Source organism: Cololabis saira, chromosome 14 (genome assembly GCF_033807715.1).
Source record: "Cololabis saira isolate AMF1-May2022 chromosome 14, fColSai1.1, whole genome shotgun sequence".
Taxonomy (NCBI): domain Eukaryota; kingdom Metazoa; phylum Chordata; class Actinopteri; order Beloniformes; family Belonidae; genus Cololabis; species Cololabis saira.
Window position 1 is genome coordinate 3,770,469 of NC_084600.1, and position 16,047 is coordinate 3,786,515.

Genomic DNA, 16,047 nt, shown 5'->3' on the forward strand with positions numbered 1-16,047 from the left:
TAGGAGTGGAGAAAGAACTCGTTTCACTGTCTTTTCTTGGTTTTCCTCTTTCGTCTCTTTCTCTGTCACTTTAGCTTTCTCCTCCCTCGTAGGGGCTTCACATGCTCGTGGTGTTTTCCCTTTGATCGGGGTTTTAGACACACTGAAGCATTGTGTGCAACTTTTGACACATGCACAAAGCTAAGAAGTGGGTTTTCTCCTGGTTTCTGTAGGAACTCCAAAAATATTCTTACTTTAAGGCAATTTGAGCTGAATAAAATTTAGATTCCTCACTCAAAAGTACCTTAAAAGATCATCTGTTTTTGCTTTCAATAAATAAATAAGTAATATGGGATGAATGTAGAAAAACGACATATATTATAAAATACTATCTGGTCCATTAAAAATAAAATATACACAGTTCATAATATATACATATATATATATATATATATATATATATATATATATATATATATATATATATATATATATATATATATACATATATATATATATATATATATATATATATATATATATATATATATATATATATATATATATATATATATATATATATATATAACTTTTGGCCACTTTTATCAAACTGACCTTAATTGATTGAAAGTTCTCTTTTGAAATTGACGTCATGATTCATCTCGAATCATGTGTTTTATATTCAATTAGAAGGAAACACTGGACCAGCTCTATACCCTCCGCAGGGTGCTCGAGGGTTCATGGGAATTTGCCCAACCAGTCTACATGTGTTTTGTGGATCTGGAGAAGGCATTTGACCGTGTCCCTCGTGCCATTCTGTGGGGGGTGCTCGGTGAGTATGGAGTCCGGGGCCCTCTACTAAGGGCTGTCCGGTCTCTATGATCGGAGTAGGAGTCTGGTTCGCATTGCCGGCAGTAAGTCAGACTTGTTCCCGGTGCATGTTGGACTCCGGCAGGGCTGCCCTTTGTCACCGGTCCTGTTCATAATTTTTATGGACAGGATTTCTAGGCGCAGCCAGGGGCCGGAGGGGATCCGGTTTGAGAACCTCAGGATTTCATCTCTACTTTTTGCAGATGATGTTGTCCTGTTGGCTTCATCGGACCGGGACCTTCAGCATGTGCTGGGGCGGTTTGCGGCCGAGTGCGACGCAGCAGGGATGAGAATCAGCACCTCCAAAACCGAGGCCATGGTTCTCCACCGGGAAAGGGCGGTGTTCCTTCTCCGGGTTGGTGGAGAAGTCCTGCCTCAGGTGGAGGAGTTCAAGTATCTCGGGATCTTGTTCACGAGTGAGGGAACGATGGAGCGGGAGATTGACAGACGGATCGGTGCAGCGTCCGCAGTTATGCGGTCGATGTACCGGACCGTCGTGGTGAAGAGGGAGCTGAGTCGAAAGAAGAAGCTCTGGATTTACTGGTCAATCTACGCACCTACCCTCACCTATGGTCATGAACTTTGGGTAGTGACGGAAAGGACAAGATCGCGGATACAAGCGGCCGAGATGAGTTTCCTCCGCAGGGTGGCTGGACGCTCCCTTAGAAATGAGTTTCCTCCGCAGGGTGGCTGGACGCTCCCTTAGAGATGAGTTTCCTCTGCAGGGTGGCTGGACGCTCCCTTAGAGATGAGTTTCCTCTGCAGGGTGGCTGGACGCTCCCTTAGAGATGAGTTTCCTCTGCAGGGTGGCTGGACGCTCCCTTAGAGATAAGGTGAGGAGTTCGGTCACCCGGGAGGAGCTCGGAGTCGAGCCGCTGCTCCTTCACATTGAGAGGAGTCAGCTGAGGTGGCTTGGGCATCTATACCGGATCCTCCTGGACGCCTCCCTAGGGAGGTGTTCCAGGCATGTCCCTCCTCCCTAGGGAGGTGTTCCAGGCATGTCCCTCCTCCCTAGGGAGGTGTTCCAGGCATGTCCCTCCGGGAGGAGACCCCGGGGAAGACCCGGGACACGCTGGAGAGACTATGTCTCTCGGCTGGCCTCGGACTCCCCCCGGAGGAGCTGGAGGAAGTGTCTGGGGTGAAGGAAGTCTGGGCATCCCTGCTGAGGCTGCTGCCCCCGCGACCCGGGAACGGACAAGCGGCGGACGATGGATGGATGGATGGATGGATGGATGGATGGATGGGTGGATGGATGGATGGATGGATGGATGGATGGATGGATGGATGGATGGATGGATGGATGGATGGATGGATGGGTGGGTGGGTGGGTGGATGGATGGATGGATGGATGGATGGATGGATGGATGGATGGAAGGAAAAGAATCACAAAGATTACAAGTAGTGTTTGGGAGGCCCAAAACTAATTCAACTTTTCTGAAGGGGGGGGGGGGGGGGGGGCAGTTTGTGTGCAAAGGAACCTTTCAGCAAATATGGCAAGCCCGTACATATTTTAACTGTGGAATGAAAAAATACAGTGTTTCATTTAACCATAAATGCAACCTTTTGTCACAGAAATGTTCATTTTGGAAAATAGGGTGATGCAGTCTTCATATCAGACAGAAAGGAAGATTAAATGACTCAGTCTTTCTCATTCACGTCCAAAGTATCTTGTGTCACATTCAATTCTTCAGGCTCTACATTCTCAAGCAGAAACCTATCACAGCCTCAAATCCCCAGAGATTCATTCTCTTTAAGTGCTTCTTGTCTCTTTTCCAAATTACCGCTTGGAAAATTCCAAAGATTGTTTGACCAGGTATAAACATTAATGATTTTTTTATATATATACTGAAATGAATAAATGAATGAGTAAATAGAAAGAAAACTCCAAGTTGTGCCAAAGATAATTACAGTGCATATTGCTCCCTCTGGAAGGAAAACCCCTGGTTTTAAAAGACGTTTTGTGCCCAGTGGCAACAGTGTTCTCATATTGTATTAGTGTATACAATGCAAAGCATTTTCCTTGGTATTTGTTCTCCTTGATTGCTTGTGTTATAAGAAATACAAATTTAAACGAGTTACCTATTTTCTTTCCAATGGCTTCCTGACTCAAATTTGGACTGGTGTTTTCAACACTGGCATTTCCAATGTGAACAATTCAAAACACTTCTTCCAATAATTGTTCAGAATTGTTGCAGCAGAAATGATACAATCACAATCAGAAAATGTTTGGATCAAAAGGGAATAGCAGAAAACTGGTTTCTGCAATTGCTTCTTTGCAGACAATGAATATTTGATGGTGTTCTTTTCCCCCCCTGCTCCCCACCATCCACTCATTTAATTAGTAAATATACATAATTACATTTCAGGTCATCATCACTTTCCAAAAAAGTTGGGATAATAAAGCTACAAGCAATTTTTAATGCTGGCATTCCTTCAAATAACATTTAAAAGATATTCTGGCACCGAGCATTCCAATATTTGAGTTGTTTTTTTGCTTTTTGTTTTCACTTTTTCCTGCAAACTTGTCATAGTTTGCAGAAGTAGAGTCACTGCTGTCACCTTTTCATTTCCAAATCTCCATCATTGTCAGCTGGGAGAAACTGGAGGCAGGCTATAGTACAGTGCACATATCCACTTCTTTAACCATCTTTATAGCGTTCACAGAGGAAAGATATGGTCTTCAAGTTTGTTATTTACAAAGTTTACTTTTCTGCATTAATGATTCGACCAGAGGGTGTAAATGACCTTTGCCAAGGTGTTGGACTTGTTGCTGATAACAGTCTGAATGATAACAGTCCTTTTAGTCTCTAGTCCAGAGAACACAGCGCTCGTGTCTTCCAAAAGGAAGATAAAGTATTCGTCTGATAATAATACACATTTGATTCATCCCCTTTACAGATTAGCCCCACAACCAGTACTGGAGTTGAGGAGGGATAAAGGGGGGTGGCATCCCCCCCTGAAATAAAAACGGTCCAAATCATCCCCCTGTAAAACTGCTACCCCCCCTTTCCATCCCTTATGTCATTTCATCAATGAATGTGGTTTTACTGCTATTTCAACATTTAGAGTCATTACCAGAAAAATAACTTATTTGACCATTTTCACCTGTTTCAAGTAAATTTTCACTTGAAATAAGTAGAAAAATCTGCCAGTGGGACAAGATTTATCTTCTTACTACAAGCAAGAAAATATTGTTCCACTGGCAGATTTTTCTACTTATTTCAAGTGAAAATCTATTTGAAACAGGTGAAAATTTTTGTATTTTCCAGTGATGAGTCTTGTTTTTTGTTTTTTTTTACCTTGTCTGCACACATATTAATGATTGATACCATGCAGGTAAAAACCAAAGGCATATATATGTGCATTATTGCTATATTTAATATATATATACATATATATATATGCATACATATGCATACACATACATAAATATACACATACAAACCCAGCGATTTTTTTTTTGATGAGTCTTGTTTTAAGTGTAATGAGATTTATTTTACTAAAATGAGACATTTTAACTAGAAATAAGACAAATATTCCTGTTAAGATTGTGAGTTTTTGCAGTGATCCATGTTACTTATCCTGTGAAGGACAGAGTCATATTGATAAGTTCAGAAAAGTGTTTTTTATTGTTGTGTTTTGATGTATTTGATGTAAGCCCAGTGGATATTTAAAGCTTACAGAAGGCTGCATTTAACTGCTGCTATGTCATTCCTGCAGTATTTCTGCAGGTGTTTTGGTCACTGCTATTATTTGTAATATATTATATTATTTGTAATCAGCACAAATTATCTGTCCCCATATGATAAAATCTACCATCCCCCCTGATTTTTTTTACAACTCGAGTACTGCCCAGAAGAGTAATGTCATCAGCAAAGCGGATGACGGTATTGCTGGGGGGGTTGCAGGAGCAGTCCTGGGTATATAAGGTGTAGAGCAGGGGCTCAGCATACTGTACATGAGGGGAACCATATCCATCATTTTATACTCCAAACTCAGCTCAATAACTATGTCTTATTCATTCAGTGTCTTTGGATATCAGTGGTCCAAAAGAAGTCTGTCTAACAGCATGAAATGTTCACAAATTACTAAACAACAAAGGAGCTACATATTCAACATTGACATCAAATGTGCTTAGATGCAAATAGAGAATAAATCCCTTCTAGGGATTGTTACCATTTGCAGCTTTTTTTTCCTCACAAAGAATGACCCAGCCAGGCCTGCTTGTGCAAGCAAAGAAGTCAAATTTGGCCCACGAGGCAATCTTTTCCAATACGAATAATATGAGTCATATGACATGACATTTTTAGGGTCAGTACAGCGACAGGTTTATCTAAATTAGCTTGTCATTAAGTCTTGAATGCAGCAGAATACGGGGCATTGGATAATGATGCTGGAAGCAGCCAAAGGCAACGCTTGTCAGTTCGACACTGGTTAACGGTAGGAAAAGTATGGAAAAGGGATACAAAGCGACCATAATATAATCAACATGCTGTTTTTCTCCTTCCAGCTTTTACCACAAAAGCAAATCTATTTTTTTTCGTCCTATTCAATCCTTCATATTAGACTTCACTTTGTAAGTCAAAGTAATTATGTGTATTTTCTTCTCTCTCTATGTCCGACTCTGCTTTCTTCAATATTGTAACCCAAGTTGCACCTGCACTTTCCCTCACTTTTTCATCCGGGAGAGAAATTTTGCAACAACTGAGAGAAAGAAAGAGAGAGGGAAAGCAAGAGAAAATGAGCAGAATGACAAGTGTATTGGGCCTCAGAGGAAGAGAGGTGGAGTGGGAGACGACAAGGGTGCACAAGGGTATTTAGGATGATAGATTAAAGAAAAGGAGGAGATGATCAACAAGGATGACTGAGGGTCCAGAGGGAAAGTAAGTCACTGAAAGTTATAAGAATGAGGGCAAGGAGAGACAGAAGACAGAAAGAATAGAGGAGAATTGTTTCTTTTTTTCGAGGAAAGGAAAAAAGTAATGTAATTACAGAGTGAAGTGAAAGGGATTGGAAATGTATTGACAATAGAGAGAATAAATTAATTAAAACAGAATACAAACTACACCAATAAACACATGAAGTTGTAGAAAACACCGACATAACCAGGTGGAGGAGCTCAACTCAAATTGCAGGAATGAAAAAGAGCGGTTTGTGTATCAGTAGCACAACATCATGTATTTCTGGGTGAAAATGTGATTTTTAGATCTTACTCTGCTGTTACATGTTTTCCTTCTAAAATCCAGCTTCCTTCATAAATTTAGAAAAATCTATGTCATATTATTCTCTAAAATCTTTAATTCCATGCTTAATTTACACATATGTGTTTTGCCAAATCCTTTACATCAATCTCCTTTAAATTCCATTTAAAAATGAATTTTCTGGACTTTTTAATATAACTTTTAATGTAAAACATAAAAACAAACAGACAAAAGAAAAGCATTTTCAACTCCAAAATTGCTTTTCTTTTTGCAGTATACACATTCCGTTTGTTTATGGGGATTGCCTTATATAACAGCAGTTACATAAAATAATTAAAAGTTGCTGTTTCACCATCAATGGATTACATTTGTGTGTTTTCCATTTGCCAACCAAGCATCCTAAATGAAAAGAAGTCTTAAGCTTATTGCAGGCCATGTTTATATTTAATACTAGACAACAAAGGGGTAATTTATTTAGCTCACGTCACTAAATTCAACCCATTCCTTTAAATCATAAGTGAGGGGTTTCACTTCGAATTAACTAGCTTTCTGACTTCTTATAGAAGCTTTATATAATTATATTATATTCTATATCAATCCAAATAATGTTCTATGAATTAAAGACCTAAAGAGGCATATGGGGTTCCTTATCATTTTCAATCATAGCTTAATGAGCCATTTTCAGTGAACTTCTTTTGCACACCAGTAAGGGAGTGCTTTACGACGGAGTGACCAATATCTGTAGCATAAAAGCCCATTCTTTGTCATATTACGACTGGATTTATGTGGAACAAATTCAACCCATTTGCGGATTTGAATTGCTCCGTCATAAACAATGGCCCAGGCTTCACTTTTGCTGCAGTAAGCTGGCTGGCAACACTCTCAGTAAAAACAGCAGAACTCCTGAAGGTCAGAGCAGAAATACTCTCAGATCCAATAGGAACACAGTGTGCGATTGAGAACTATTTTTATTTTTATTTTTAAATTTCCCCTTACAGGGCATGTATTCGTGTATTGCATAAACTCCAGTTGGCGTAGACAGCAGAGACCTGGCACAACTACAGTACCGTGCATGTCACATCCTTCTGATCTGAGCACCGGGTGCACACATTTGCCCACAGGTGAGCATAAAGCTGAAAAAAAAAAAACAATAGCAGTAGATTTATAGCTTTATCTCCGCCATTTACAGCGTGAGTGCCTTTCTGTGTACATTCAATGCTTATATATGCTCTTCACACCTATATGTGCACGTGCATGGGGACGTGTGTCCTCCCTACAGCTATTTTGCTCTCTTTCTTAACTCCTATACGGTTTATATCAAACGGTGAACCCGCGTTTACTCCGGTCAACACAGGCATTACCTTGTTACAGCGTTCCTTTGTCCTGTGCCCCGTTCAACCTGCGTGAGCACTGTTTCACCCTTCAGGGATTCTGAACGAATCACTTGTGTTCATTCTTTGTTTGCAATTTTCTTTCATCCTCCCTCTCCTTTCTCCATCTCCACCGTCTGCTCCCATAGCTCTCCTTTTCTCTCTAAAGCCTTCCGGATGGTTCTTGTCAGAACCAATAGCTGCCATGTTTATCACTAACAAGGTCTTCAGTTCACAAGACACAAGGCTCACTTCTGTTCAGCCAAAGATTGCCATTCAATCATATCTTGTTACCATGACATGCTCCTTTCAGACCAACTATTTTGGGAAGAAAAATAGCCACTCAAGGGCCACAAGTTGGCTCAAATTCAATCTCAAAAGGATAACTTTTCTTTTTCTCTTACATTTTCTTATTCCACATTACTGCACCATGGATTTTTAGTCAGAGATTTACCCTGTTTTCCACAGGGGATTACCTTGCAAAGCTGACTTCCCAAAAGTATGACACAGTGCCAGATGTAGCCTTAATGCATTGGCAACAAGTGCAAAAAATTATTTCCTCTCGAGGCCAGGAGTGTTCCAGCATCAAAAATATAAATCAATGAAGAAATGTAAGAATATCACAGTGTGTGACCTAGTAAGAGACAATGTACAACATTTTTGAAGATATAGTTGAGAATCGACTCAAGAAAAACAGATCTGATATGGATGAGCTTCTCTGATTAAGTTTCTGTTGTCATAGTTACACATAATGGCACCCAATGTCCAAATTCAATTCAATTCAATTCAATTTTATTTATATAGTGTCTAATACAACAAAAGTTGTCTCTAGACGCTTTCCAGAGACCCAGAACATAAACCCCCGAGCAATTATTACATAAACAATGGCAGGTAAAAACTCTCCTAGTGGGAGAAAAACCTTAAGCCAAACAGTGGCAAGAAAAACTCCCCTTTAGGAGGGAAGAAACCTTGAGCAGGACCAGGCTCATAAGGGGGGACCCTCCTGCCGAAGGCCAGACTGGGGGGTTGGGGACGTCAGCAGCACAGCAGGCAGGTGGAAGCAGCAGCGGGATGACCGGGGGTGGGGACCACAGGCCAGCACGCACCTCCCGAAGCTCCGGCCCAATCAGCAAGCCCCAGGTTGGGGTGCAGGGTCGGGGAAAGGTTGAGAAGGGGCAGGGCCAGGGAGAGGAGTCTTGACGGACAAATCTCTCCCCCGCCTGACCGGGCCGTTACCCTGCCCCTCTCACTCCCACACTGCAGGTTCCGGTGTTGTGCATTCAGAGATGCTCTTCGCCACCGGCAGAGGATGCTGCACCATGTACAAAAGAGAAAAAAGAGAAAAAAGGGGGGCCAGCACAAGAAACTACAGGAGCGATGGACGAAAATAATAGCTATGAGATACTTATAATAAATAAAAATGGAGATGGAGAAGAGAGGAAGGGAAGAAGCAGCAAATTGCAGCCATTGTGTCTGTCTCTCCTTTCTCTGTTCTTCATTCTGTCTGTCTTATCTCTCTTTCCCTGCTCTGCCCAGCTGGTCTTCAGCAGGAGGGTCCCCCCTTATCATCCAGGTCCTGCTCCAGGTTTCATCCCTCCTAAAGGGGAGTTTTTCTTGCCACTGTTTATCTCATGTCTATGTAATAATTGCTCGGGGGTTCATGTTCTGGGTCTCTGAAAGTGCCTAGAGACAACTTCTGTCGTAATAGACGCTATATAAATAAAATGTAATTGAATTGAATTGAAAGTTCATCTTCTTCAACCTGGGCCCAGTCAGAGCCTTTTAATGTTCAGATGTTTGGCCCTCAATCTTCGCATACATCAGACAGCACAAACAGCAGTAGATTAAATGACATATCGAGCCATGGTACTGATAAGCAGGGATGAGACAGCGTCAACAGAATGCACTCATGTTGTCATGCTGTGACAGGCCTTTAAAAATCATAATAAGAGGAAGAACCAAAGCAAAAGACACCCAGTTCAGTTCCCTCATGTACATGCATGTGTAGCTTTTTGTTTCTGACTGTTATCTGCTCCACAGAGCTCCGCAATGATGTAGGCGATGAGAAGATTTCAAGCTATAGATGCATGAACTGGACATGAACAAATAAATAAAAGTATGTGTCTCACTTCAATCATGCCAAGAAATTCAACCAAGTTTCATCCATCCGTCCAACTTTCCAGTCTCTATACGTGGTTCTTTGTCTTTGGTCCGGAGAGGCTAGGACAGATTTCAGCTATTTGCATTGCTATTATTGAAGCCAACTTTACTTGAAACAGTGCCAACCCTCTCGGGACTTAGTTAACTTCTTAGCACCGTCTTCTATCCAGCACTTCAGAAGCTGTAAAAGCTATGTTGGTCTGCGTTTGAAAATGTATCAGTTTCACAGTAAAGGCTTGAAAATTGTAAAATGGCTCCAATTTCAAGGCTCCAAATGTGTTCCCCAAAGTTTGACTTGCATGGAGCTGTCAATTCCTGCACTTTCAAAATGTGCATAACGTTTTGTGAGTAGGTGGGAGGTCAGGTGTGGCCGGTGGTGGTAGTCCACATACTTGTATGCAACACTGAATTTGAGCTCAATCCAGCCCAGCTTCTTTTAAATTTCGTCTGCATTTTAAGGCTGTTTTTTTATTTATTCATTTTAGCCATAGAGCCTTTAAGGACAAGGATCTTATCTACGGTATTTATTTATTTTATCTCCAATCTTGAAACAGTTCACAATTCCTTTGATAGCCTTTTGTCAGATTTGTGGTATCTGAAGAGGATACACAGAAAATGTCATGATAACTGGTTTACCACCTTTTTGTAAAATTGCAACTGAAATATGACAAAATTTAGACAAAATATAAGGAACCAGTGGAGGTAAAAATACTTTTTAAAATTACCTTTAATGTCCAAGATATGATTAAGACATAAATTATAGCATCCCATATAATCCAATTTCAAATATGATCTTTATTTTTCCATAATGAGAAACTTATTCAAATTGAATGAACATGTGTCATCCTTTCAGTTGTTTTTTTTTTTTTGTTTTTTATTTTAGCTGGAATTTTACTGGAATGTTTTACTTTTCCAGTTTAACTACTTTCTAACCACCTTGAGTTGAGTTTTAGGTTATTAAAAAGTAGATGCCTAGGGTTTACACATTGAAAATAAATCAGAGTTAAGGTACAATATAAAGACAAGTGAGGATTTAGAAATAAAATGTATTGCGTTAGACATCACCGTTAATTGTTTCCATGTTATTTATTTATCTATGTATGTATGTATGTATGTATGTATATATATATATATATATATATATATATATATATATATATATAATCATATATATATATACATATTTATTGCCTTTATTATGATACAGTTATATGTATTTAACAATCTTCAGTAAGACATCAGAGAAGAGCAAGCAGGATATAAAGTTGTGGGACTGCTCAAACCTCGTGGCCAGGACTTCCTCCAACCCCCGCCGAGGCCTCTGCAAGTGAATATTAATTATATCCCACAAAGCAAGAGAAGGCTGTTAAGAAGATATAGAAGCACTTTCAGGGTAATTGTTTCCTCAGTTTTGTAATGTGATTAAGAGAGGCAGTTAAAAGGAAGAGCTCACTTCTAGGAGAGGATCTTTAGAAGAAAGTGATTTTGAAGCATTTTAGAAACAAGTCATGATGAAGTTAAGACAGAATGCGTGCAAAGGTGTGTTTGAAGGAAAATTGTTTGAAGCCAGTGAACCTCTTACAGTGCTAGCTGCTGGATACATTGATCGTGCTTTGGGGCTTGTGTTACGGCAGGTGTTATGTCAGACATTTCGTTGGCAGAGGGAAGAACTGAGCCAATTCGTTCAATTGCTTGAAAAAGAGATGACAAGGAGGTTTTTAAGACAGAACTTATCCACAGTTGACAGCTGAAAGTGGCAAAAGACATATTCCATGGTCATCAGAGTCCTCTAATACAAACATCAAAGGTGTGCATACAAGGCGGTCCAACGCTCTCATAGTATTTGAAGCCTTTTTTCTTGCCCTACTCCCAAAGATCTTCATAAAGACATAAAAGAGCCTTTGCTAGTTACAAAAAAACATGACAGTGCTGTAGGCACTTTTTTAAACTGAGAAAGATGGAAATAAAATATTGAAAACATGTGTCATTCGTCTGCTTTTTAGAAATGAGGTCATCATGTTGCCTAACAATTCACAGCAGAAGTGAATTGAGCAGGGGTGTCCAAACTTTGAGACACAACAACAGCACATTCTTCACGAATACAATAGCAAATCCATAGATTTATTAAAGCTGTGAGAGTGATATTAACCACTGCTGTACATAATGGTTCACTCATACAAAATGATATACGATACCCATTCTTTTTTTTTCTTCTGCTTCTTCTTAAAGCAGGCTTTGGTTTTCTGCAGAGAGACGCCATGCCATTAGCTTCATCTGATTCTTTTTTAAATCAGCTCTCTTGGGCAACTACACTCTTTGAAGTGGTTCAGACATCCAGAGATGTGAAGACAGAGTAGTCCACAGAGGAAAACTTTGGGGGAACATGATTTCCTCTTATCAAAATATACGTATATGCACGGCTATTGTTATAGAGCAGCAATTTCATATTACATGGGCTTGTGCCTGAGGGTCTCTCTCCCTCTCTCCCTCTCTCTCTCTCCCTCTCTCTTCCTCTCTCTCTCTCTCTCTCTGTCACTCTCTCACACACAACAAGTCTTACAGGTTTTCTTGTGCACTGATTTCATGAGACACCACATGTTCCAAAATATGCTCCATGTGTGCCCACTGCACACTGTCCTGAAGGCAGACAATCCCAAAATCCCTTCAAATATTATCTTGCATACAGTATAATTCACGTTTCAAAGTCCTTTAGGAACAAGGATTGCAGTCAATTACGTATTTATTTGTGCACAAAACTCCCTCTTCTCTCTCTGCCATACATGTAATTAGTTATCTTAGTTAGTTATCTGACATTTGATCCAGCCTTAGGTAATGCATTCTCCTTATGCATCTCTCTGTTCTGCATGTGTCAGGCAGACGGACAGTTAGAACATGTTAAAAAAAAAGAAAGCTTAAGGGGTTAATTGAATAACAGGGTAGAAGACTGTGACAGGGAGACAGCGCCTCCATTATTCATCAGCTCATCTCACTGCAGTAGATCCAGCAGGGGGAGGTGTTGCAATATTAGGACGGTTGCTGCGTGAGCGTTGGTAAAGCCCGCCAAGTAAAGCATGTCCTTCATATTCACTTTGAAATATGTGCAGCTGCGCATTGATGCCTTAGAAGCATCCCCCGAACAGAAGATAACACAATTAAAATTCCTTAACAGCTTCATTTGATAATCTGTCTATGATGCTTTCCTTCTGTGTCTCCGACCTTTTTCTCTGCAGTTTTCTGGAGGAAAGGTACACGTGGAGCACGGCAGGGAAAGATCTATTCAAAACCATGAAATGTCTCCCCTCACATGGGAGAGACTGACATTCTGGCTGTCTTGAAGACAGACAGTGAAGGACAGAGACATAAACGTGTGAAAAAAGACATGTTGAGATAAAGGCAGACGGATGCAACGAAAGAGCAGTGTGTTCCTGCATATCCACCACATGAAAAAACAGACATATTTCTCAGTTTTTCTATGCGTTCTTATTCTATAACTCCTCGTTTAAATAAAATTAATTTAAGTGTAAAAGCTCTGTTTTTATTCAGCCAATTCAATTCAATTCAATTCAATTCAATTTTATTTGTATAGCGTCTAATACAACAGATGTTATCTCTAGACGCTTTCCAGAGACCCAGAACATAAACCCCCGAGCAATTATTACAATGGCAAGGAAAAACTCCCTTTTAGGAGGGAAGAAACCTGGACCAGGACCTGGATCATAAGGGGGGACCCTCCTGCCGAGGGCCAGACTGGGGGGTCGGGGACGTCAGCAGCACAGCAGGCAGGTGGAAGCAGCAGTGGGATGACCAGAGGGGGGACCGGACCGCAGGCCAGCACGCAGCTCCTGAAGCTCCGGCCTGCAAACATGCACAAAAGAGAAAAAAGGGGGCCAGCACAATAAACTACAGGAATGATGGACAAAAATGATAGCTATGAGATACTTATAATAAATAAAAATGGAAATGGAGAAGAGAGGAAGGGAAGAGGAGAGGAGAGGAGAAGAAGGGTGAGAGGCACCGCCCAGCGGATCATGTCGGTGCCCCCCTGCAGCATAAGCCTATAGCAGCTTATCTACCGCGAAGCTATATTTGAGACTAACTATTATAGTCTTGTTCTATAGCTGCAACTATGACTACTGACTCTAACACACTAGAGTTTAGCCATCAAACATGAACACACAAACACACACACACCCCACCTTTCTTATAATTAAATCAAATTTCAAAAACAGCCAGTTACTTTTCGTTTGTGACGTGTCGGACGTGAGATGAAGTGGCTCCTTTCATCAGAACATTGCTGAGGCCCATAATGTGACTTTGATGCTCCAGCAATAACTCGTTTTCAGGCTGGTCCCATGTATGATCTTGATTTCTTTTTTTCCCAGTTCAATAAAACATTATTGTATTCCAAGTCTGACCACTGTAAAGAAAGAAAGTGAGAGAAAGAGAGAACAGATATCTCCTCTCAGATTTGTGCGCAGGCCTCCAGCCCTCTGACACATTCTCTGCTCCAAATTAGGTCCTAAGGCCGACTCGGTACATCGAGCATTTACATTTTTCATAAGCTGGTGTTTTGTCCTGAGAGGAAATGCTGGCCCTCACTGAAATCCAATTAGGGAAACAAAGCAAATTATATTTCGGAAGTATGATAATAACTAAATATATAAGCTTAATCATGCGTGAAAAGTCGATTATGGTTCCGTTTACTGACACGCGTATTCAACTTGCATTGAAGGTGACATATTTAGTCATTGAAGCCATTTCTTCTATACGGCCTCCAGGTTTCTTTTGCTGCCTTTCGAATATGCATTGATTGGACTAAAAAAACTAACGAAATGGAAAAGTAAAGACAATTTAGATTGAGCAACTTCAGTGGCAGACTATATTAATCATCATTTTAAAACCCAAGCACCTCCAGAGCAGGTGTCTACCTAACAACCTGCTCTTTCAATTCAATTCAATTCAAATTGGCTTTATTGGCATGAATGGTTACCATTCTTGCCAAGCATACATATACATACAACAATGAATACATGAAATATTAGGAGTATATAAGGAGACTGTGTTGTCTGGTTGTGTCTTTCTTAATATAATACTGGCTATAGTTTTGTTTTGTTGGTTAATAATACTGTATATAGAATAATGCCACAATGTAGTTTTCCATTTATTGACCTAGTTATCGTACTAAGTGGATGGGTTTTCTCATATTTCATGATATGAATCTTAGAATTGGACGTATACTACTGAGACAAATTGCATTGAGTATCACAACTTGCATTTCCCTGTAACCTAACCTTAAAATCAATCCCGTCCAATGAAGAAAACGAACGAACCTGGAAATATCAGATGCTAAAAGTGAGTCGAACCCTGAAACTTCATACTTGAACTTTATATTTGAGATAGGAAGCTACGATGCTACGCATTTTTATGTCCATCGTTGCTTTTAATCATATCAGTCCAGGCTCTTTGTTTTTGCTGGACGTTTGCCCGACTGCTTTGTGTCTTTTGATTTTAAGCTGTTTAACTGTTAACTGTTAAAAATGTATTAAAAAGAATAGAAACATAGAAATATGTTCTTTCTTTGGAGGAAGAATAAAAAGCAAATTCAACCTTAAGTCAACCAGGGTGAAAAGGAAAAAAGAAAGGTATCATATTCTACTCTGAGGGTAAAGTTCTTCAGTGTGCACTGAATCTCAAGTAAAAGTCCACGATGGATTAGCAAGTGACTGAAGCAACATCTGATATAAAGCTGGCGGGGCACAAGTGAAACCACCTTTATCTCAAATGCCCTTCTGACGCTTTTCATGCTGCCTTGCAGCCGTCCAAGTGATTTTAATATTTAACCTCAGTGACAGACAGAGGCAGCAGGGAGAGCAGGGATGGGGGCAAGAGAGTGGAAGAGATCCAGCGTGAGCAACCGTGGAGGGATTGTTCGGGTTGAGAGAGTGAAAGGGTGATAAATCCAGTAGAGGTTTTGAATGCTCTCCAGAAAAGGCATTAAGAAGTTACTTAGATAAATTTATAATGCCCCACAGGATGCAGCAGCCTTTCTGCTCTAAATCAAATCATGCATCCAGGTAATTGTTCTCACAGTAGAAAAACTACATCCTACTTCAAACCCCCAGAATGCTCGTTCGCCCCGGCCCCATCCGTCTCAGACAGGGGATGGTTAAAGGGATCGGCTCGGGATGAAGTATGAATCAGATGATGGATGTTAAAATGCTGATGAGTCAATACACTAAGAGGAGGGAGACACCAATTCTGTTGTGATGGAAGAAACTGAAGTACCATCAAGCACGAACGACAACACAGTTGGGACTGAAGGTGATAATGACATAACTCCATATCTGTAGGCGCGATTTGCTGACTCTGTCTGTGTTCAGTTCAGACATGTTTATGAAATGAAAACATTTGATGACTATGTTAGAAGTTATTTTGAAAGATAAACACCTTCCTTAAAAGAGCATGAG